Consider the following 26,244-nt stretch of genomic DNA (forward strand, 5'->3'; position numbering starts at 1 on the left):
TCAAAGAGGCAGGAGTCTCTGTGTGCCAATCTGCCTCCTTGTCTTTCCTAACATCACCGTCCACTACTAACAGAGAGGATGTAGCAAAACAAACACACATTGGTCTCACTACACATCTGGCACATTTAACAACTCTTAACACATTAACAACATTAAAAATGAAAATTCAATCCAGCATTTTGAAGTACAATGTATCAAATTGTAAATAATAAGCCAATTATAATATTGTCACATGTAATTGTGAAGTTATTCAACATTGCTGGCACTGTGCTACCAACATGAATTTAACAAACATTTGGAAAAGCTTCAGTTATTTTTAACAGATGTCACAAACTACAAAATTAAACTCTCAGGGGGGAAAAACAGTAAGTCATTCTGCTTCAAAACGTAGAACACGCCAAATTATTCCCATCTGTGGGTTAATATCTTCTGATGTTCAGCCTTTCGCATTAGTCTTCATTATGCATTTGGGCGGAAATACCCGAGTTGTGTTTGAGAGAGGTTAATATTTCATAAGCTGGATATAAAGCTGGCCGACGAGCTGGAGCATGGCTAACACCACCATCTGTGTGTGAATGAGTGAGTGAATGGGTGAATGTGGGGCAAAATCTAAAGCACTTTGGCGGCCATTGGGTCTGTGAAAGCGCTATATAAATGCAGTCCATTTACCATATCTGGATATTTACAATGTTCATTTAAATGTGTCACTCTGGGAATATAAAAGGAAAAATGTCACAACATCATCATAGCTCAACAATAAAGATGACACAGGGATGAATTAAGAGTTTTGGCCAGTTGACAGATGTGTGGTGTTCAATAAATCTTTCATTTGTTGACCAGTGTAAAAAAAAAGATTTTCAAGATTTGTTATCACAACATTTTTTCTTTTGTCAAATCAACTTAAATAATGTATTTAGTTCAGTTAACATATTATTTTGAGTTTCTGATGATTAAATTAATCTCCTTAATTGTATTAACTCACTTTTTCAATTTCAATCAACTTAAAATTTTAAGGCAAGCAGGTTACTTAATTTTTTAAGTTAAACCAACAATATTTTTTTACAGTGTGGTTTTATACCTTGCATACTTAAACGTGCTTATGTGATGTAGTGCAGTGCATATTATCAAAGTAACGTTGCAGGCGGCTGACATAGATTTGAGAGCAATGTGACTTGTGAATGTGAATGTTTTACACATATCTCCTCACTGTCCAACAAGCATGTTTATAATTGTATATCTCCCTGTATTTATATAAATCTACATTACATAGATTGTAATGGCTATATTGCCGTTTCCAGTTCCAGTTATTTCCAAAATTTCCGGTAATTAAAACATTAAATGAAGAAGGTAAAAATGATTCACACATACAAAAATTTAGGGATGCACTAGTCATGATTTTTTATGATTTTACTAGCCGAAAAATAAAGCTACACAAACAAGTAAATGTAACACTTTGTAAAATTTCCACACATTCCACAAATTTCCACATGACATTTTAGAAAATTATGGTAATGAAGTTTGTGCGGAAATAAAAAATAAAAATAAAAAATAAAAAAAAACAGCCATTTGTGTGTTTGGAGCAAAAAACAGCCAATTACGATTTATAGCTGGTCGACCGTGCATCTCTAATAAAAAATACATCGTGAGCTTAGAATTATAAGGTTCTATCTCCACTTTTGGTCGAAATTGAGTTTTTGACATAATCTGATCCATTAGGTGTTTATTAATGCCTGTGTGGTGTTATTTTTGTAAAAAAAAATATTTTGTTAGTAGTTATTAATAAAATAAAAAGGTTCCATCTCACAAAAGATAAACCGAGTTGGGATTATAAGGTTCTATCTCCAGTAGATTCAATATCCAATCAAAACCCTGAATGAACACGGACGGACCAATCAAAACCCACCTCTTAGCTCTGTAGCCTGACAAGATTGTGAGTAAGATTGTGTTTTGTATAAACACTGCTTTGTTTTGCGGTACTGGAAAAGTATCTGGGAAACCAACGGCACAGAAAGAAAATGTGGCATAAAGACAACTACAGAGAAAATAATTTTATACGAAAACACCCTTCAATTTAGGAAGTACTGTACAGGTGCTAAGGAATGCAATTGTCAGGTATTAGGTATTTATTAATGCCTGTGTGGTGTTATTTTTGTAAAAAAAAAAAATATTTTGTTAGTAGTTATTAATAAAATACAAAGGTTCCATCTCACAAAACATTAACCAAGTTGGGATTATAAGGTTCTATCTCCAGTAGATTCAATATCCAAGCAATGCAACTGTGACTGTTTATCCTGTTGAGTCCTGGACAGTGCCTCAGTGGGTCCCATTGTCTAATCTGTCTAATATTTATCCATGTTCAAGTACATGCCTGCAGTTAACAAAGCATACTACAAGGCAGTATTTAGAAAGTAAAGATAGAAGGTTGGAAAGAGTCATGACAACATAAATTACATAACATGAAGTACATCATACATAACAAAACAGACATACAGAATAATAAGGGATGAAAACATAATTATCATGATGTTACAATATTTTGTGTTAATCTACTAAATTAAACGTTTTTAATGTAAGATGCTTCCTAAATGTTTTTTTTTTTTTTTTACAGTACAGAGGAGTGAGGTGTAGTAATGTGTAATTACTCCATGTCCATGTTCTTTGAAAATATTTTTTTTTTCTTACAAACTTGCTTGCTTGGCTTTGATACTATACTATTATATTATCAATGGTTATATACAATTATTCTTTGAAATGTGGGGTTTTATTTGTAAAAGTGGAGATAGAACCTTATAATTTCAAACAGAATCAGAGCTCTCAGACTTAAAAGGTTCTATCTCCATTGGGGTCATCTTAAAAAGTCCCATTTCCAAATGTGCCAGGATTTTGATATTTTATTCACAAAGTACCTGTAGGGTGATGGTCTTGTTGAGCTATAATAGAAGATTATACTACATAACAGTTTTGCCAGCTGGGATGTAAAAACTTTGATGCTCAATATCTCAGAACTACCCTAAATGGAGATAGAACCTTATAATTCTAAGCTCACGACATTGCTAAAAATCTGCGGTACGGCACCTGAAAATACATAAAAAGCAGGAAAAAAAGAACTGAGCTTTACAATTGAGCCCTGATTCATACTTCTACATTGGAAATTCATAATGACCATAGAAAGCCTTACAAATACAGAGCACCTCAGGCAGTTAAAAGTGCAGGTTTCTTGAATTTGTGTAAAACAAAGGCAGCAACAGTTTAATTAACAAGATTCAGCAGATGAACAAAAAACAAAAAAACAGACTGTTGTGAACCTCCCTGTCTGTGTGCGTTCCATGCTGTGAGCACCCCAGGAAGTCTCCACATCCATGTCTAATCCACTTATAAACTAAACCGAGAGGAAGTTTCTCTCTCACACACACACACATATATACACAAACCTACAGGCTATGGAAATTCAAACACACTGAACATAAATGCAAACTTACTTAAGGTTGGTTGCACACATATGCGTCACATTGTACACGCTCCCCCAATGGTCGAAAAACACACTTTCAAGCAGGCAACTGCTTTCATGTGAATGAAAAATAATGTATGTTCCTCTTGGAGGTGGACTACTTTCCTTTTCATAATGAAGCTTGTTAGACACCAAGAGAGGGGCACAATAGCTATTCACACTGAAACTACCCTGGGCAGTAACATTTAAGCCTTTTAAATTAAGCATATGACATTTAAAATATGGATCTAGGGATTTATAATGACAAGGCCAGTTAAAATTTATAGCGAGCAATTCATATCAGCACCACAACGTGGATAGCAAACCAGCGTGAAATCTCAGCTTTCCATGACACAAATAGCTCAGGGCTGACAGAGTTGCCATGATCATGCGCAAACAGGCAGACCTACATTTTAGAAATCTGGTTTTACATTTGAAAACAAACTTTTGTCACCCATGGAAAGCCACACTTAACATACAGCGACCATTTGAAGAGTACTTTCTCGATCTGGCAAGCTCTAATCTGATTGGCTGACTTTATGCAAGATCTGGAAAGTTTTTTACATGGTTGTAGTTTACAAGGACCGGTGCAGCAAATGGCTTTTATTGATTTTTTTTTTTTTAGTTAATAATTATGGTAACACTTTAGTTAAGGTCCAATTCTTACTATTAAAAAGTTGCTTATTTGCATGCATATTACTGGGATATTGGCTGCTTATAAAGCACATATGAATGCCCTTATTGTGAATGACCATATTCTACATCCCTTAGTCATACCCAATACCTAAACTAAACAACTAGGCTACCTTACTAACTATTAATAAAGAGTAATAAGGAGTTTATTGGGGCAAAAGTCATGGCAAATAATAAGTTATTATTGTGAATTGGACCCAAATCTAAAGTGTGAACATATTTACTTTATTTAAAATTTCAAAATTGTTAAATTTTAGTTAACTATAATAACCATTAGTGACATCAAATCTTTGAAAGTTATGAGATGCATGAGCAGAGCTATATTACGCAGGATTACATCTGTCAAATAATCTACTTATTACTTTTGGACAGGCAGAAATCGGATTGCTATTTTCTCCAGTGTTTTCCGTTCAGATACTCTCACCCCTAAACATCACAAATTCTGTGTGGTCATTTTATGTGTTCCTCAGATCGTCACTTCTTGTCTAAGTGAGAGTTTTTTTTTTTTTTTGTCAGAATAAGTTGCAACAAGGATATATACCTTTTGTTGTTTAGTCAAAGATCCGGTTACATGAGACTAGCCTGTCCTAAAACTCCCAAATAAACATTTGTTAATGCTATGGAGGGAAGTGTCAAGCAACGGGACATTTACTTTCCCCCTTGCTCTATTTACCTAATGTCCCAACTTAACATGCTGTAGGAAAACCTGAGCAGCTTTGCAGAGAAGGAAAGCAAAAGAAACCGGGGAATGGGGTGAGATTTAGTCTGTGTTCTGTACAGACGGTCTATGGATATATTTTTTTTTTCCAGGAAACCATTCATTGATGCAGGAGTGGCATATTGCAGAGGTTAGAAAAATCAATGATGTGTATAGAAGGTCTGAGCATACAAATCTGTGTCAAAAGCCAAAAAAATACTTGCACATGTTTACGCTGCACTGCTGCATACTTTAAAAAAAATGAGGGCCCCAGGACAGTACACACTGTACTTTTCTTTCTGAACACCGTGTATTTTATTTATTTATTTTTTAACCAATAGGGGGACGGTACAAAATGTGGCCTTCTACTACAGAGTAAGGGTTCTTGAACAAGCCAGTGATCCAGGACGCATACAGGAATGGTAGAGATATAGTGCACAAAAAACAAAATCCTGGTGGATTAGAAACTTCCGTGTAAAGAGGACGACGATAAACAGAACCACGTTTTAAGCTGTAGTTTCAACAAAGCAACCAGTCTATGGTGGAACTATTTTTTATGAATTTAAATATTGGTTCTGACAGAAATTTTACATAATTAAGAATCTTTACTAAATTATGCAATTAATTATAATTCTGATAATCTGATATCGGGTTAAAATTCAGTTACCACATTTGATTATTTTGGTAGAATCCACAATTATTTTTTATACTTCTTAATTATAAAATGTTTCATTACTAAGCTCAAGACAAAAAAAAAAAAAAATCACAAAATTACATTCATATATATATATATATATATATATATATATATATATATATTCGTAAGCGCCCCTCGCAGCTTAGAGATAGGTTGTAAGCATATGTCGAAGCGGATGCGGCAAAATAAACACATTAATCGAAATAAACACACCAAATCTGCGGCTGTATAATCAATGGATCGATATGAATCCATTAATATTTACACCCCTACAGATGGGAGCTGTCTTGTATTGAAAGGTCATCTTGACAGATGCGTGAGAACTCAGGTCGGGGCACTCTCTTTGAGGGCAGTCCGTAGGCCTGTTGCGATAGTGGATAAATCAATTAATCACACAATAAAAAAAATGAGCTTGATAATTTTTCCGGACGCGATAATTTCCATTTGCATGCTTTTTTGTTTTCCTCCTCCTCCTCCTCCTCCTCCTCCTCCTCTCTCTCTCTCTCTCTCTCTCTCTCTCTCTCTCTACTTTGCTTTTATGGTAAATTAACAGTGGTTTGTGTGTTAATGCTTAAATAAAAAATAATTTAGGCTAGGGTTGAGTTGTTTACATCCATTTTATTTATTGTTTTTGGTATTTATTCAGGTGCATTTTTGTTAAAAGAGACATTGCTTTTATTGTTTTTGGTTGTTTTGTTCATATTGTGGATATTTAAAATGTTTTCCATTTTCAGTGTTAAATAGCCGTTAAAAATAAAAGATTGTTTGATCTTTGAAAAGGTGCACCTCCATTATTATGCCATTATTATTATATTAGATGTAAATGGTCTCAGAATGAAAATATTATCATTTATCTCAGTAATTTCTTGGACATTTTATCATCCAGCAATATTTGTTATCGTGACAGGCCTAGCAAACTGGTCTTTGGCCTGTGGACAGACCAAGAGAAGCTCCTTCACCTAAACTGTCGAAAAATGATAGTGGTCGAGAACACGCTGAAGCTCTTCCTCCCATCCATCCATGTTCTAGTCCATTCGGACAACATGTCTGTGGTGCCCTATGTGAACTGTCAAGGCGGATCCAGATTGAGATCCAGGAACCTCTGTGATCTAACAGAACGCCTCCTCTTTTGGTCTCAGCACCATCAGCGCTCGCTAAGAACTGTGCATATGCCAGTTCATCTGAACAACGGCCCAGACAAGCTGTCCGGGGACAATATTGCCCCGGGGAATGGTCTCCGCATCCCCAAACAGTCCAGTCGCTATGGCATCTGTTTGGCAAAGTGGAAGTCGACCTCTTTGTGTCAAAAGACACACTGCCCAAAGTTATTTTCGAATAAAGAGGACACACTAGCCCAAATCTGACCCAGCTGTATGCTTTCCCTCCTTTACGTGCTTTTTAAGTGCGTCTACATGGTCTGTGTTCTCCAAATGGTGCACCGCCAAAAATCTGGACCCATGAACATGTGGGGTCTCGCAGTTGCTTAGCTTCCTTCAAGAGCTGCTGGACAAGGGGAGGTCCCCCTCCAAACTTAAAGTCTATGTGGCGGCCGTTGCAGCGTTCTCAGAGTCGACGCGAGGCCGATCACTAGGAAGGAACGAGCTTGTCATCCTTAGAGGAGCCCGAGGAATGAATCCGAATGAGTTCGGACCGAATGACTCTTTGTCGTCCTCAAACCTATGTCCCTAAATTGATTGGCACTCCGTTCAGAGAGCAGGTCATTTCTCTATCGGCTCTGCCTGCATCCGATGGCGAGAGAGATGTTAATTTCCTCTGCCCGGTCAGGGCGCTGTGGGCTTGATTACTTTACGCTCTCCACCCCTTTCAGGCGCTCGGAGCAACTTTTCATTTTCGTTTGGTGGGTGCACCAAAGGTCTCGCCTCCTCGAAAACAAAGCCTGTCCAGATGGATAGTGGACATGGCAGCAGCTTATGCGTCAAAAGGTCTGCATTGCTCTTTGCGCGTCAGGGCTCATTACATTAGAGGCATGGTCTCGTCGTGGGCACGGTCCAGTGGAATTTCAATTCATGACATATGTGTGGCGGCAGGCTGGGCCTCTCCGTTTACCTTTGTTAGGTTCTATAACCTGGAAGTTCCCGCCCTGCAGACTAAACTTCTGTCAGTATAAGTGAGATGTACGTTCAGTCCAGATCTGACCGTACGTAGGCTACTCTCACATGACTTAGCTGCACTATATTGGGTTAATATGCTATACGGACCGGCGACATCGCTCAGTATTCCCTATGAGCCACTCTAATTTTGAAAGGAGGCAGCTCAAAGAAAGAGACGGGGAGTCACGTAAAAGCAATATCCCACACAGATCTCACTGCTTACTTCACTTCCCCTCAGTGTGCTTGAAGTTCATCAGGCCTCAGTGGCGTCACAGCAGGTGCAATTTATGAGCTGTTAAGAACGTTAGACTGTAACTGAAAAAAAAACAAAAAAAGCCCAGTAAACTCTAGCTCCCTCAATTCCCCTCTAACCCTGAAGTGTGAAGCCCTATAACACAGGCACAGGGCCTCTTACTCATTGAGAGTCCGCCTAAGAAAATGCATATCACATTTGGCCCTGGTTTCTTTCTAACACCAATTTCAGAATTTCTAACAAAATAGAAAGAGAACACCACCATAGCTGTTCAGAAACGTGTCATGTTTTGAAAACTGATGCACCAAGCAGACTTTTCTAACTAGTTTAACCAGCAAGTTCCCTGATCAACCAATGTCACCTCTTCTGGGAAAGGGTTAGCCCACCTGTCAAACTATTAACACCAAACCAACAAGGTAAATCACTCTGGTCTACGCTACTTTTAATGTGGAGAATGTTCTGGAAACTTCACGGCTACTCATTGAAGCTCAGCTCGTAGCTTTTTTGGGGGGTTAAAAATGATCCAAAATACATATTTGAGAAAATACATAACCAGGATTATATCACTTTAAAGGGTTAGTTCACCCAAAAATGAAAATTAAGTCATTAATTACTCACCCCCATGTTGTACCAACCCCGTAAGACCTTCGTTCGTCTTCGGAACACAAATGAAGATATTTTTGATTAAATTTGAGAGCTGTTTAACTACCACATATAGGCTCCTAAGGAACTGACTCTTGACGGCCCAGAAAGTCAGTGAAGAAAATGTTTAAATATCCCATGTGACTACAGTGGCTCAACTATAAATTTATCAAGCGACGAGAATACTTTTTGTGCGAAAAAAAACAAACAAAAATAACGACTTTATTCGACTATTCCTTTTCTTCCTTGTTGGCCTGAAACGAGACTTCCATACGATTTCCACGAGACGCATGCGCGAGAACTGAACTGAAATAGTTGAAGTAGATCGCAATTCTCGCGCATACGTCGTATTGAAGTCTCGTTTCAGGCCAACAAGGAAGAAAAGGAATAGTCGAATAAAGTCGTTATTTTTGTTTGTTTTTTCGCACAAAAAGTATTCTCGTCGCTTAATAAACTTATAGTTGAGCCACTGTGGTCACATGGAATATTTAAACATTTTCTTCACTGACTTTCTGGGCCATCAAGAGCCAGTCCCTTAGGCAGTTTATGTGGTAGTGATACAGCTCTCAAATTTAATGAAAAATATCTTCATTTGTGTTCCGAAGACGAACGAAGGTCTTACGGGGTTGGTACAACATGGGGGTGAGTAATTAATGACTTAATTTTCATTTTTGGGTGAACTAACCCTTTAACAGTCAAAAACATGCAAAATTATGTCGAAACTCTGGTCTTGGTGAGTAAAATCGTAAAGACAGTCGGTTATGTCTTAAAGTCCCCGTGAACAGGAAGTTGCAAACGACTTTTCTCCAGTGCTCTGACGTATTTTCAAGTGAAACAGAATATTGAACAGAAGGTAGGGTTTTACTCTGATTGTGATGGCAGCCATTACTCCAGTCTTCAGTTTCATATGATACTTCAGAAATCATTCTAATATGCTGATTTGGTGCTCAAGAAACATGTATTATTATTATTATTATCATTATTAGATATGTTGAAAATAGTTGTGCTGCTAAACAATTTTGTGGAAACTAATGCATTTTTTTTTCCCAGTGCTCTCTGCAACATCTGTGCAACAGAAAACAGCTGGTATTATCTAGTCGACTTTTTCTTCTTTTCTAAAGCCCTCGAACTAGTGCCAGGATTACACTGCAATTATGCTTCATCTACAGCAGCTGCCTGTGGGACAGTAGAGAGAGCAAGAAAGAGGAGTTCTGTTTTCATTTGTGACACAGCTAAGCTTCAGTAGAGGATAATCTAGCTGCAAACAGGTGTAGAAAACACCTATTCTAAATGACATCGTAAACATGAACCCAGCACAGGACATCTGTCAGTCTGGGATAACCTGCTGAAGAATGCATATCACACACACCACATGAATACAAATCAAAGTTGGCAAGTAGACCCAAAGGGTGTTGAATTCCATTTGGAGGAATTATAAACTCTTGTTGCTGGGAAGGGGCACATTTTTCAGCCTGATGTACAGTAGGCTGGAATTCAGAGAATGTGCGTCTCCTATTTCCTTCTTAAGAATGGCTAGACTAAATGCCATTTATACCAAGGCTTTTGAACACAAGGCCTCCACTCCCACAACCCTCATTTAAAAACAAAAAATGTAAAAAAAATCACAAGAATAAATTTTTCCCGAAGCCATCGCATTGACCCTATTTGGTAGCCAAGTTGAGCCAAGTCTCACAGAAGTAGACTATATATTACCCAGGGACACGATCTGCTACATGAAACATTTTGTGTCATTCTGTATCAAAAGCACATTTCGGGATTAATGTGTGATTTATGTTTCCTGTAATGGCATTATACTGATTCAGTGAGAATGTTTGTGTGTGTGTGTGTGTGTGTCTGTGTGAACAGTATAACTTAAATATGAGTTTTTGCAAAGTAACAGATATGAAGGTAAATGTAATGAATTGTGTTTATCAATTGTGTTTTATAATGTAATGAATTGTGCTTTGAAACTGCAAACTGTTCAAAGGGCTTTAAACGATTCCACACGATGAATAAGGGTCTTATCAAGCGAAACGATCGCTCATTTAAAAAAAAAAAAAAAGAAAAATTATATTTTTGCGAGTCAATTCGTTCATTTCGTTCGTTGAATGAACCAAATGACTCGAAAAATAGATTCGTTCATTTTGATGAACGAGTTTGAACAGGAGAGTCACGAACGCGCATCACAAAACAAAGCAAGGCGAGCAAGTTTTTTTTTTTTTTTTTTTTTTTAAATGACTGATCGTTTCACTTGATAAGACCCTTATTCATCGTCTGGAATCGTTTAAAGCACTTTGAACAGTTTGCAGTTTGCAATGAAACTGTCTTTTGGACCTTGAACCGTAAATGTAATGAATTGTGTTTATCAAAAACAACAAAAACCAAAGCAGTCAAACGTGGCCCATATAGCAACTCATGTCTCTTTTTGATGGAGCGTGTCACATACTGCATATTCAGCTACTCAACAAGAGGGAAGGCCACAGAACCTACCAGTGTCCTGTTGTGCTTGGTTTCTGGTTAATAATTTCCCCAAGCCTGGGATCGCTGGAACTGTAGGCCGTCAACCTGCGAGAAACCAAAAGATGTTTGTTGAGAGGGGTTCAAATGCAGTAAATGGAAAACAAACAGGAAAGGCCACACAGCAGAAAGCCTAACAAAGAAAAGCAACCACCCTAGGCTTCACTTCTTCACCATTTCTTCGTCTTGATGGAAAGCTAATCTCCCTCATCCCTATACCATCCCCGCAGCGAATAGGCTGTTTACAGGGGAAACACAGAAAACTGTTAGCTAAGCACTGCTGCACCCATTTCTAAAAATGGGTTAGTACATCTTCTTCTTCTACTGTCATCTTGTTGAATTCCAGTGGCAACAACAGGTATTAACATGTACATTCCTGAAATGTCTCAAATCAATCAGAGCATTGTCAACACAAAATTATAAGGCAACGGTAAGAACCAGAAGCAAAAAAAAAAAAGTTCTTCTAGTTCTTTTTGTGACTAGCACTGCTCGGCTGGGGTTAATCTTGTTATCTAATCTGATTTCAACAAGAGCGTTTTGAGGGGAGGGGGTGATGTCGTAATGTTTCAACTTAAAAGACGACGGATGAACTCGGATGTCACGCGGACTAAAGACAAAACGGGAAAATCTGGGCTTGGGAGTATGTAAATAGCATTGGAGGCGCAGGACTTGAAGACAGGTTTTTGACATGCCAAATTTGTGCCTGATTAGCTCAGGTCAGAGTTCAGACCATCTGTTTGCTCAAAGGAGTTACTGCAAACTCCCACACTTGAAGAGCAAGTGCAGTATGACTGAAAACACTTAAACCTCTACAACCTACAGTAATATTTGCTTTACTAAAAATAAATTTTAAAAGCAGCTTTGCAGATAGCAGAAGTAGGCTACTGAAAAGCTCCAGACCTACAAACTTGCACTTATAACACACAGCACTCAATAAATAAACATACTGTATATCCATACACACAAATTTTAGATGTTATAATAAGTTTACCATAATGGTTCAGCAATTTTTTGAGGTTTCTTTACAATTCAGCCAGTATTTAACTAACAACTACCACCAATGAACTTCATTGATACGGTAAACACTTTAACTTATGGGTTAACGCATACTGTATCATTCTTTGTACCGGCTATTATTATTATTTAAAATAAATAAATAATGGTTTGATCTATTTAAATAAAACATATAATCTAAATGTTCATAAACACTTTACTTAAGTAAGTTCATGTTAAAGGATAGTTGACTTTTAAAAAAAAAAATTGCTGATAATTTACTCACCCCCATGTCATCCAAGATGTCCATGTCTTTCTTTCTTCAGTCGAAAATAAATTGAGGTTTTTGATGAAAACATTCCAGCATTTTTCTCCATATGATGCACTTTACTGGCCACCAAACGGTCCAAAAGACAGTTTTATTGCAAACTTCAAACTGTTCAAAGGGCTTTAAACAAATTCGACACGATGAATAAGGGTCTTATCAAGCGAAACGATGGGTCATTAAAAAAAAAAAAAAACCCTATGAAAAATTATCTTTTTCCAAGTCAATTCGTTCATTTCATTCGTTGAATGAACCAAATGACTCGAAAAAAAGATTAGTTCATTTTGATGAACGAGTTCGAACAGGAGAGTCACGAACGCGCATCACAGAACAGAGCAAGGCGAGCGTTTGTGCTTATAAAACTTAAACTTTGTTATTTTTTTTAAATGACTGATTGTTTCGCTTGATAAGACCCTTATTCGTCATCTGGAATCGTTTAAAGCCCTTTGAACAGTTTGCAATGAAACTATCTTTTGGACCGTCCAATCTTTTTGAAGTCCATTATATGGAGAAAAAAAACTTAATTTCTTTTTGATTGAAGAAAGAAAGACATGGGCATCTTGGATGACATGAGGGTGAGTAAATTAGCAAAAGTTTTTTTTTTTTTTTTTTTTTTTTAAGTGAACTACTCCTTTAATAAATCATTAATAAACACTAGATAAATAATAAATAAAGATGTTAAAAGTTATTTCTTTTTATTTAAATTTTTAATTTATTGTTTTACAACAGAATTATCAGAGGTACATATTAACTTAGACAGGACAGGCTTCAAATATAGTCTCACATAAATGGACCCCTTTGTGTAAAAAAAAAACTTTTTTTTTTTTTCAATTGCCACTAAACGGCCACAGAACCACGGACACAACTGCAAACCGGTCTAATGCCAAAACTGTACAAATGTATGAATGAAAACACTACAGCTGAATGATCCATTGAACATATGAAATGATGAAAGAAGTGTGGTACTTTGTCTATTCAGCAGTGTAGTGTAGTCAAGATGCCAGATTCAGATAAAGTTTAGCTTCCTTTGGGAAGAGTGAAAACGCAGGGGCTCTTTCTTTAAAAAGCTTCGTCTCAAATTGCCACTAGAGACCTTGTTTTAATTACAGCCCTGGCATGGATGCTCACTAGATATAGATAACAGATCTAAAGCCACCAAGTTGAAAGCCAACAGCTCTCTGATCGCTGAAATAAATCTCATGCTGTCTCCATCGGGAAGTAAGGTGTATATTTATCTGACATCCAAATTCATCCTATCCTGCCATGTCCAGGTACGAGATATGAGACAGTCCACTGTACTGATGGATGGATGGTCTATCTATTGTTTGATCCATGTTACTAAACTATTGTTTGAATGAAGCCTGCATTTACAGTGAGGAGTTGTAAAGTGCTCTATATAAAACACAGTCTGTCTGTCCCTCTCCATGTGATTTAGTAAGCTAGCTTTTTAATTTGATTCGCGCTTGTGATTTCATGCCGCAACACCTCACGTGTAACAAGCACAAACCCCATGAACTTTATCACACATACGCAATATATTAAAAAAAAAACATGAAAGCACGCATGGTGTAATTATTTGTGTAATTATTTACATCTGATCAGAGGCAGCTTGTGGTTTTGTTCACATCAGATATTAACCAAATCTCTTTATCAGAAAGTTTAAAGTGGTCAAAGAAGAAACTTTTGGTCATTGTACTGAAAAAGTAGAAGACTCGTTTCAAATTTTGTCTCAGTATGACATAGTGTGACGAAAAACCGCCTACTTCCACATCACTGCCTCTTTAGCCCCAACCACTGATTCACATAACCCAACATTCTTATTTCCCACTAGATATTTTCCTCTATATCAACAATTTCGATTTTGGCAAGCACCACTAATGAGTGAATGTACAGTGACTGTGACATAAGCACAGAGATATGGATGGCACTGAGCCAAAGGCGGACGTCATATATCACAACTATTCAGTGTTTTTTAACCACACAATCATTATTTTAGGTTTCAGACATTTAAATTAGGGATAGACCGATATGACAATTTTGGCCAATACCGATAACCGATAATTCTTTATATTTGAAAGCCGATAACCGATATATTGGCCGATAAATCTAAATCCAAATTTTTACACAATTTTTGAGACCACACGATCATTATTTTAGGTTTCAGACATTTAAATTAGGGATGCACCGATATGACAATTTTGGCCGATACCGCTAACCGATTATTCTTTATATTTGAAAGCCGATAACCGATATATTGGCCGATAAATCTAAATCCAAATTTTTAGACAATTTTTGAGATCACAGATAACCGATAAAAACTGAAAAAGATCACCGATCACCGTTAACCGATAAAGATCACCGATAACCGATAATTATTTGTATTTGAAAGCCGATAACCGATATATTGGCCGATAAATCTAAATCCAAATTTTTACACAATTTTTGAGACCACACGATCATTATTTTAGGTTTCAGACATTTAAATTAGGGATGCACCGATATGACAATTTTGGCCGATACCGCTAACCGATTATTCTTTATATTTGAAAGCCGATAACCGATATATTGGCCGATAAATCTAAATCCAAATTTTTAGACAATTTTTGAGATCACAGATAACCGATAAAAACTGAAAAAGATCACCGATCACCGTTAACCGATAAAGATCACCGATAACCGATAATTATTTGTATTTGAAAGCCGATAACCGATATATTGGCCGATAAATCTAAATCCAAATTTTTACACAATTTTTGAGAGCCTGATTATAAAAAAGTCTCCTCATTAAAAGTCAAGATACAAACACAATATGATGTTCTTATTTTAATGTTGTGTAGCCGATATTACAGACTTGTGCTGCACATTATGCACTTTAACTGGATTTTCCTTTTTTAAAGTGATTTCAATCATATTTCAAGCAATTTAAAAGCATCATGTTGAACATATAAAGTGCATCAGCTGAAGGAAATAATACATTATTTATCGGCTTTTAGATATCGGCTAAATATTCTTTTTGGGCCGATAACGATAACATTAAAAATGATCATTTATCGGCTGATACCGATAATGTGGCCGATATATATATATATATATTTAAATACATATAATTAATCCAGTCCATTAAAATATACAGTATTTGCCAACGTGTTTTATTCATATCAGATACGCAGTGTAAGTTTGTTAATATTTAGAATAATAAAAAAAGAAAAACTATATATAAAAGCGCTACATCTGTCATCCAGCGCTATTTTGACTGCGGTGAGTCGACGCGTCACCATGGAAACATGCAAGGAAGGGGGGCTCACGGCTCACCATCGATGGCCCAACCCTGATTCATAGACACTAGCCCTATATATCAATAAGCGTTCTTTGACATTCTCCGTTATACAGTAACGTCCTTTTTTATGATTGGATCCCACAATTCCGTCTGCATTATCTGCATGGTGGAAATGAAAGGGCCCTACAGCCGGAAGACCATCGGACATCGTCTACTCTCTCATGAACCACAAGCCTGTGGGAACAAGAGTTCAAGCATGAGTTCAACCTTTAGAACATAGTGTTCAATCATCTGTCGGTGAGCTATTAGGACGAAGGCATGACAAAAATGATGACATGAAGAGTAGAGAAAAACGAACCTTGAAATGAGGGAGGGTTTCGAAAGCTTGTTTCTGTCCTACAAGTGACTGTTTGAAACTCTCATATTCATTTAATCACAGGAAACTAAAAATCACATCCAAAATGAGACACAGAACAAAGCAAAGAGTGTTACTCTCTTCTCTAACGAGCTGATCTTGAGCAGGTCTCACACAAGTATTGTTTGATTAATAATGCGCTTTGAGGATCATCCCAGGGTTTTGATCTAAACTGTGTGGGCTGCTTCTCTGCGTGAGACACGTCAGAACCCGATCCAACTGGAACATAACGAATGTGCTACCTCCAGTGAGAGGTGTAAGATAAAGAGCGAAAAAGCAAAAGCAAGAGAGATTGAGAGCAACAAGCTTCTCTTGTTCTGGTTCAAGACCTTGCACTTTCCTCTTTGGGTCGATCCCAAACTCCCACAGCCAGGGGCCTTAAGCTCTTCAGATCATTCAAACACAAACACGGACGCTCCTCGGGGACACCAGCACACGGCACACATCCTGTAGACGGCTCTTTTAAATATCTGTGGTTTGTTTGGTCTGGAGGATGGATGCGAAAGAGTGCATGATGGGAACGAAAGAAGGGCCTGAGCATGTTGGCAAAAGAGAAGAACTGTAATGGAGCTGTACTTTTATGAGGTCATCTTGAATAGAATAGATCATACTGGGTATGCGTTCATAGCATTACACTGAGGACAGTTTAATGATTAATGCTTCTAGTATAAGAGGTTGTTATCTAGAGAGTTTACAGCGGTCTGAGGGTAGGGCATTATCAGGGGAAAGGGAAGGACACGTATGGGTCCATCTCCCCTACTGTATTTTGCCCTGTTTTATTTCCATCCGCCCACCCACCCTCTCCGCCTATGGTACATTCCACATCATAATGACCTTCCACCCTGACACCAGCAGCCACTAAGCCCTCCACGCTGCCTCTGTCTAATGGACAAACACACACACATGCAAATAAACGTGCGAAAAAACACCTTCGTAATCCACTACACAAACAGTCACACGTGCAGGGGCCAAAGTAATGCGTCATCTCTAGAAAGCGATGTGCATGTGTATATACACACATTAGGATTGTCATGATACCAACATGTAGCGGATCATGAAATATAACAATTATAAAGTAAAATATTAATACAATTAAAATCCAAAAATATGTTATACTAACAAATGATGCAATATTTAAATACGCAACAAAAAAGTTTAATAAGAATATAAATATTAAGAAATTAAATACTTTAAATATAAATATTAACAAATAACAGTAATTAAGAAGTCAAATAAAGTTAAAATAATGTTATATTAATACGCCAGTAAAACCGTTATTAATATATAAGCAATTTAAATAAAACAAATATGAACATATTACTATATTTATTTATACAATGTATAGTGTAATACCACAGCAAAAATGCTAAATAATAATAATATTGAAATTATTAAAAAAGAAATATTAACAAATATTTTATTAAATATGTGTGTGCGTGCGTGCGTGCATACATGCATTCGACCAAATCAACAAAAAATATTAACATATTAAAGTGCATTTGACATTCCTAAAGCACAAACATGCAATAACTAATGAACGACGAGCTATTTATCCCATAGAAGTTTAAGTTTAGTAATTGTAAAGTACATTTGTGTTGCTATATGCAATTTCATGTTTGTGTGTATAAGAACTCAGTCATTGTGCGTATAAAAACTCAGTCATGGTGTCATTACAATGGCATGGCTCAGGCCCAAGTCAAAGAGCTGATTGAGCCGAGGAACAAAATGCATAATGAGCAGCAATCAAAGGGGAGGCAAGAGAATGGTCAGAGTATGAGCAGAATAGCATAACAGACAGAGATAGTGTGCATGTTTGTGTGAAGGAAGAGACAAGGCCATGTTGAGTAGCAAGCCACAGCTGGGCAGCTCTAGGCCGAGAGTAGGTTAGCTCAGGGTTAGTGGCTGGGCGGGGGGGAAGACAATGCACCCAGGCTTGTCAAAAGTCTAATTTATGGCTGGTCGTCCAGCGAGCAGCAATTCGGCTTACAGTTCTCTCGCACGGGGGGATGGGAGAGAGACTGAGACTGACAGGCTGTTTGTGTGTAAATGTGGCAATTGTGCTCATAACGGAGAGAAAAGAGTGAGAGACAGAGAGGAAGAGAGAATTTGAGGGTTGTGTGGTTGGACCAGTTTTGAGCGTCTCTGCTGTGCTGGCACGAGATGAAACTACTTGTATGCATGCAACTACAGCAGGATTTTTTTTTGTTTTTTTTTAATACACAAAGCAGTGAAGAGCATACATAAAGTATCATCCGCTGTTTGCAAGTACCCTTCCCCCAGCCCTCCATCAAGGTCATTACTAAAGAGTTATTGACAGCAAAACTGACTGGATGTTTGGAATAGTAAATCCTTGTTTAGCTTTTCCAAATGAATGTAGAAGAAACAGATAAAGCTGCTAATTTATCCAGTTACAATGTCTGCGTTAAATACACATTTGTGAGTATAGACAAAACGTGCTTAAATCTGAGCTGTGGTCAAAAATATCACTTGATGCGATAGTCGGTGTCCAGCCGCACACCTATTACATCACTTGCCCCCTGAGGCACCCCAAGAGTTAGAGAACAGACACTACAATTAAAAACTGGTTAGTGACCGAGTACAGTTTTGAGTACAAGTGGCTGAAATGGCTCATTGGTGATTGGTAAATTGATTCTTTGTCATTACAATATGCTAATTTTATGCTCCACTGAAGCCAACTACAAGTTTTTGTGGCACATGGAGTTGTTGCCCATGCACATGCTCAGGTTTCATGTCAGTTTAGAGGCTGTGGAACGATGCAACAGATTCTAGGAAATGAGGCAGCTCAACATTTGTAACGGCAACGGATCTCACAATTCTACGCAAACCAAGCGTGCCGTACAAGCCCTCAAAAAAGAAGGCAAAACGTCCCGATCACCCCCCCAGTGACCGGTCCTAGTATAGGTCATAAACCCCGCCTCCCCATGTAATTCAACGACTGAGACTCTGCACGACTGCGAATGTCTGGTCACAAAAACGCAAGTGCGCAGACTCAAGTACCAAGATGTCAGTGCCATGTTGGGACACTGGCGGCTTCAGTTCTCTCCGATGGAAAAGAGTGAAGGGGCGTCGTCTATCTTTTGTACAGTCTATGATGCAAGCCAGTTAGCCAGGACAGCATCCACATTCTCTCTTCGCTTCCTCCACTTTTTTCAGTGCACATAAAAACCACAAAGTGCGATTCATCTTGCTCTAGCACAAACTGATGACATTTTATTCTTCTAAATTGTTTCATAGCCTACGATTCAATAGATGTCATTAACTTACAGTCTACAAAATCACACAGTCTGTAGCAGGCATTACTTGGTCAAAAGAAAGGAACACAGGGACAGAAAGTTTTGATGAGTGACAGCTGCAGTATCTGGTTGCCATGCACATTTTTTAATGAGGCTAGTCACTACCAGGGGACACTTTAAGTCTGTCCTCCTTGTCCAAACATTTTAACCTATGTCAACAGGGATGCCTGCAGTCCCTCAAGCCACCAGTCTTCCTCGTACCCCTCACTCAAGCCACTGCGTCAAGCCTAATCATCAGTGATGAGGACAAATACTGCAAAAACAACCCATGTCCCTGGCCCTGTATCATCTCCTTGATAACTGTTCCAGCCTTGTGTCGAAAGAAAAGGAAAAAAAAAAAACACTCACATTTATCGCTGTCACCCTGAGTGCATTAACTCTGCTTCACTAGGCCACCCTATTAGATGGTACGCTTTCATGACTAGCCTCTGGGAAGCATCACAGCACCCAATAAAAATCCATGCTCATTCACACATCCATACCAACTAACAAGGACAACCAGGGTCATGTGACCATCACTAAATGAACTGGAACTTCAAAATCTGCTAACCAGTACAGACATAAGGAAGAGAAGGGAAAGGGGAAAGATGATCTGCAAAGGAAGGAAGGAAGGTGAGTTGGGACAGACAAACCAAAGTCTATAGAGGGATTACTGTGACGGGCCGAGGGAGTGAAAGGTGTCAGCAGAGTGTGTACGTATATTTTTACAATAATATTTCCAAATACAAATATTTGACATTTCTATAGTAATAAATTGTAAAATGTAGGGATAAAACATGCATTCGGAAATGGCATTTCAGTTTTTTGTCTATATCAGCCAATAATATATGCTGCCTGCCCCCCAGGTTTCACTCTCATACTAGCAGTTATCACTGTGTGGTGTGTGCGTGTGTGTGTGGCGCACGGCTCAATATTTTGCTAAAATATCAAAGTTCGCTCAAATAATATAAAATAGCCCTACTGTGCTGCAACATGGTGTGGAATAGCCATGCTGGGCAACAATGGAAAAATGACATTACCCTTTCGTTTGCTGATCCGCTTCCCTGCAACACTGATAATAATAGCTAAAAAAAATCTACAGTATCTGTTAAATCCGATTCTGTTGCATAGAACTGGATAAAGAATAATCTATTGATAATCAACATTGATATATTTTCTGCCCAATTTTTGGCCAAGTGCATCCAGAACTTATGGTTCCAGCCCAGAATTTTCATTTTGGTAATTTATTCATGTGAAGGCAAAACTGAATTTTCAGTACACGGTCTTCAATGGCACATGATGCTCCAGAAATTATTCTAATACGCTTCTTTGGAGCTCAAATTACGGTTTACTGTTAAAAACCGGAATACATTTTTTTTTTTCGATAATCTTTGATGAAATTCTACAGAAGAACATTTACACTGACACTGATATACTTATGCATTCATTTGAAAAAAAAAAATATTTGTCCCCTCAAAAAACTACCTTTTGATTGTTTTTATTGTTTGTTTTTTATATATATATATATATATATATATATATAATTGTGCATTTCCACTATTTAACATTAAAGGTTTAAAGTTAATCTGTAAAAACACTAATCACTTAAATGTAATCTTTAGCTAATCTCTAACTGAATACATTATTCATACTGTACATCAATGTTGTGATGCATCACTCATAGCATTTAAAACAACTGATTTTTTTTTTTAGACTAAATATGGTATCATTTTAATATAGACCATAGGATAGATTTTAAATATTAATGCATCCCTACATCATTTCCTGTCGTTTCATCACACAAAGCTATCATTTCGCTTCAGAAAATTGGAAATATAGCACACAAGTCATATGGACTACTCTTATGAGGCTAATATTTGCCTCTTTGGGGTTTGACAGTCAATGGTCACAATAAACTGTTGGTGGGAAACAGATGCTTGAAGATTCTCCTTTGTGTTAGACAGATCACACCTCCTCACAGTCTGAATGAAGACCATTCATCCATCTAGTTTGACATTTTAGATGCTTCTTTATTTAAAGGAACACTCCGACTTTTTGGGACTTTAGCCTATTCACCTTACCCCCCAGAGTTAGATAAGTCCATACATACCTTTTTCATCTCCGTGCGTGCTATAAGTCTGTTTGACGCACCCACCGCTAGCCTAGCTTAGCACAAAGACTCGATGTGACTGGTTGCAGCTTTCATACTGATCCAAATGAGTGGCAAAATAACGCAAACGTTTTCCTATTTACATGTTGTGATTTGTATAGTCACATAATGTACAAATAACAAAGTCAAATGAGACACAGACATCTTTTAACCGTATAAAACCTGGGAACTATTCTCTGAAGGCGAAGCACTGCTACTTTGACGGCGTAATAACCGCATCACCGGAGACACGCCGTGGTGAGGAGCGGAGAGTTCGCTCGGTGTTTGGGTAATAGAGTCAGCAATTTATAAATAGTAAAAGCGTAGTTTAGAGTCATGGGTTTTCGCTCTATTGTAAATAGCTGCGACTGTAAACAGGGGAGGTAACCATGTTTCACAGAATTCCAACTAAAAACGCTGACTGGATGAAGAAATGGCTAACTTACTCTGGATATTTATCCAAACACACCTAAGATTATCAAGGGACATTATGTTTGCTCGGTACATTTCAATGAGGACGACTATTTTGAAAAAATGGAATTTGCCACACGGACCATAATGTGCTGAAGGATACGGCCATCCCATCGATAGCACAGACAGGACAAGTGGATCACCTGCGGCTGAGGTAAGTGTTCCGTTATGTTTTTAGATGACCTACTGTAACAGTGCCTTTAGCCAGATCTAATGTAACGTTAGTGAGACTATTATATGATTAGGGTATGAATATGTTTTTATCTTGATGCGGTGCGGACGCGCTTGCGCGTTGAACTTGCACCCTGCGCGCTGCGCGCCTAGTAGCCTAAATTTGAAATAACCATGGAAATAACGAACTTGAGCGTGCAAAAGGGTACGATAGGCTGTGAGTTCATTGTGCAAAAAACAATTTGTGCTATTACTTTCCCCTTATTCTATCCTATAGTAATGCAATACTGTATATTATATAGGCTAAATAGCCTACATTTGGTTCAGCTAATAAATTGCATTTAAAATATATTGATTCCTGTAATAATAATTATTTATTCATGTGATATTTATAAATCTGGGTGCGTTTTTGGTTGGAAATCAATGAAGCATGGTACTGTATTACCTGGTCTCCCCTGTTTATTGTCACAGCTCATACAATAAAGCAAACACCCATGATAAACTATGCTTTTCTATCTAACGTTAGTAATTGCTGACTCTTTATTCCAACGCTGAGCGAAGCGAACTCTCTGCTCCTCGTCACGGTGCGTCTCAGGTGATTGTTATCACTCTGCCCAAGTAGCAGTGCTTCCCCTTCAGAAGTATAGTAAATATAGTATTTATACGGTCAAAAGATGTCTGTGTCTCATATGGCCTTGATATTTGCACACTCTGTGACTATACAAACCACAACATGTAAATAGGAAAACGTTTGCGTTATTTTGCCACTCATTTGGATTAGTATGAAAGCTGCAACCATTCACATCCAGTCTTTGTGCTAAGCTAGGCTAGCGGTGGGTGCGTCAAATAGACTTATAGCACGCACGGAGATGAAAAAGGTATGTATGGACTTATCTAACTCTGGGGGGTAAGGTGAATAGGCTAAAGTCCCAAAAAGTCGGAGTGTTCCTTTAACTCTTGTTCTTGGGATGTGTTCACTCAGTGATGTGGCACAAATCTTCCATTTGCAATGTTTATTGGAGCTGAACTGCTGACAGCATCCTTGTTGGCATGTTCTCCTCTTCACAAAAAAATGTGTTACTATCTTGCAACGTGTCTGCGAAAAATTGTTCATTTAAACTCATATGGTGGCATGAGATTTTCTTCCATGCCAAAGTTCTCGCCTAATCACCTCCCAGAATGTGTTCCTTTCTATATGCAGACAGAAACACAACAAAGTGAGCAGAAAAAGAAGATGACGAATAAGGACTGAGAGATAAAGCACACATTTATTCCCGTCACACCATATTCCTTTCAAACTCAAACCCATAAACCCGTCATGACACCCAACTGGCTAAACTGCGGCCCACCAAGAGCTTTTTTTAAACACACAATATATCCTGCCTGTACTGACAGGCTCCTTGCACCTCCATAAGAGTGTGTACATCTATGTGAGTGTGACAGTACATCACACTACACACTTGTCTATGTGCCTATTCTCTGCAGCTCCATGTGACAACTCCGTCACATGCAGTAAAGCAGCACACAGTGAGAATGTGCGAAAGACACCTAGAGCGTGAGTGACAGAAAAAGAGGGTGACAAAAATAAGGGAAGCGCACTCTCCAAGCTGTGATTACCAAAACCAAATAATAAAACAACAGCTCTGTTCTCACCTCTTAACATTCCCTGACTAGAATGCAGAAGGTTCTTCAGGTCTCACTTAGCCTATAGAAATAAACACTGTGTTCTGCAAAGCTGTCACTTTCAAAGATGCATTTTCTCTCTGTGTTCTACAAAGGCAGATTTGCAACATGATTAATGTCCCCATTAAGGTGGCTCATTATATTAGCACGCCACGTATCCTTCGTAAGGCACGAGTTGAGAAGGATTAGTTTTACAATATCACTCAAGTACTACACTAACTAAATAAGTAGTCACGGATGCACAAATATTAATATTCTAGGCAATTACAATAAGCTGTTAAGTATTATCATGTTATGGCTCAGTAAAATGGCCAATATTGCAGTTATGTTGTCTAAAGGTCAAGGAATGCTAAAGAAATGAAAAAAAAAAAGTTATTTTAAATGAAGAGAATGTTGGCATTAGACCTTTACAATGTATTATTTGATCATGTTATAATGTACATTATAATGATATTTATTTTGAGATTGCCCAAAGACAGAAAAAAAGTAAAATTACAATACTGACATTTATTTTTGTCTTAATTACTTTACTTTAAAACGTTAAACCATTGTGTTTTGTTTTGTTAAACCATTGTTAAAACACAGGGAGACCTCAACGCTTCCTTTTTGTAACCAACAGATTTATAAACAATTAGAAATTTGGAAAGATGGTTGGTGCATGTTGCTTTCAAAATTGAAAATTATAAGCACACAGCACTTGCAGAGTAGCATTTTCAAATGAATCTACACAGCTGTGCTTTACTCTCGGACCATATATTTATAACTACATCACAACTGTTGCGATTTGATGATCACACTAAGCAATCTTAAATTCTCACAACCATCCAATGTCAAAATTCATTCAAAATTTACCAGGCAACTGCTAAAACAGTTTCAACACCCCAATTTTAACTCACATTTTGAATATTTGGCCATTGCACGATTTCAGTCATCATACAGTAACCAATCATACTTCTAACACATTACTTCCAAGACTGATCCGTCCCCTAGATAGAACAGTATGGCAGACTGATCTCATGAAAAGGCATATGTATGACACGCCAATTCGTATTTTTCCATTTTTGCCGTGCTATCAACACGCAAAATTGCTTTTCAGCGTGTTTATGAATGCCGTTGACTTAACGTTTAGGGCTGTAGTCAACCAAAGAAATCCTTAGTCGACCAAAGTCTTGTCCTGTGCAACAATTAGTCGACCAAAAAAAAAAAGACAGGATGTTTTGATTAAACATTTTTTTAACAATTGTCATATAGCATTTATAAAACAACAATGAAAAAACATCAAAATACATAAAACTATAATAATAATACAATTCTTTGCAAATTAAGTGATTTTTAAACTGCAAAGTGAGGAGCTCTGTCCTAGGTCTGTAGTGACAGTCACAATCGCGCACCTGACCACACCACACGCTACAAAAAATATAACTGCTAAAACTGCAACATAATGAAAAATCCTAACAAAAGCTCTCGTTTATACAGACTGCATATTCTTCTTTACTTTCAAAGCTATGGGTTAACTTTCGTCCAGCCGATCTATGCGTTTTAAAACAAACACACAAAAAACTCAAGAGCCTAATAATAACAGGCTGTGTTGTAGGACCGCATATAGGTTTATTTTCGTTTTGTTACATTATTTAGGCTATTTTCAAATGCGTAAAATGTAAAAAATAAAAACAAAAACATATCAAGAAAACACAATCTATTGAGTCAGCATAATAAAGCCGTTAAAGGGACTGCTTACGTCTTTTGCGCGCTCAAGTTTGATTTCAAATGTAGGCGCACGCCGTGCGCGCTCATAATAATGGAAGCAACGCGGTCGCGGTGCGACGCGGTCTTTTTTTTCCCAAGTGCGTCCACGCTGCATAGAGAGATTGAATACTAAACTACCTATCCCTTACTGAGCGCGAAGCAACAGCGCAGCCAGTCACAGGTGCGAACCGAGTGGTCTATGTGTGTGCGCTAAACTGTGGCGCTGTTACAAAATAGCCTAAATTAAAGCATTTAAAGTTGGGGATAAAACGTAGGCTAATTATATGTAGAATACAGTAATATATAACTGCTTATAAAGGAATAAATATCAAGGAGTAAATCATTGAAAATGTCTTTCTATTAGTAAAAAAAATTGGTTGACCAATAAGAATGTCAGTTGACCAAGACGGCATCGACCGATCAGTCGACTAAACGACTAAAGTTAACAGCCCTATTAATGTTACATTACTGTATAAATATATATTACCTAACCCAACCCCGTCCCTAAACCTACCCGTCACTGAGGTTAATAACATTTATGAGTCTTCCCCTACCATCCTAGGAAAAAGAAAATATCACTCCTCAGATGTATATCTACATTTTGCTTCATTTTGCTCGGACATT

At 37.7% G+C, this 26,244-nt stretch overlaps 1 protein-coding gene across 1 annotated transcript in view; it reads right to left on the reverse strand.

The window, feature by feature from the left end:
* thrab (thyroid hormone receptor alpha b) overlaps positions 1–26,244 on the reverse strand; it is a 145,081-nt gene that overhangs the window by 77,328 nt on the left and 41,509 nt on the right. The window contains exon 2 of the mRNA XM_039661324.2: positions 11,071–11,145. The gene's annotated coding sequence lies outside the window, so the exon portion shown is untranslated. The remainder of the gene's footprint in view (positions 1–11,070; positions 11,146–26,244) is intronic.

This window comes from Pimephales promelas, chromosome 17 (assembly GCF_988280905.1).
Source record: "Pimephales promelas chromosome 17, fPimPro1.hap1.1, whole genome shotgun sequence".
In the NCBI taxonomy this organism is placed as follows: Eukaryota; Metazoa; Chordata; class Actinopteri; order Cypriniformes; family Leuciscidae; genus Pimephales; species Pimephales promelas.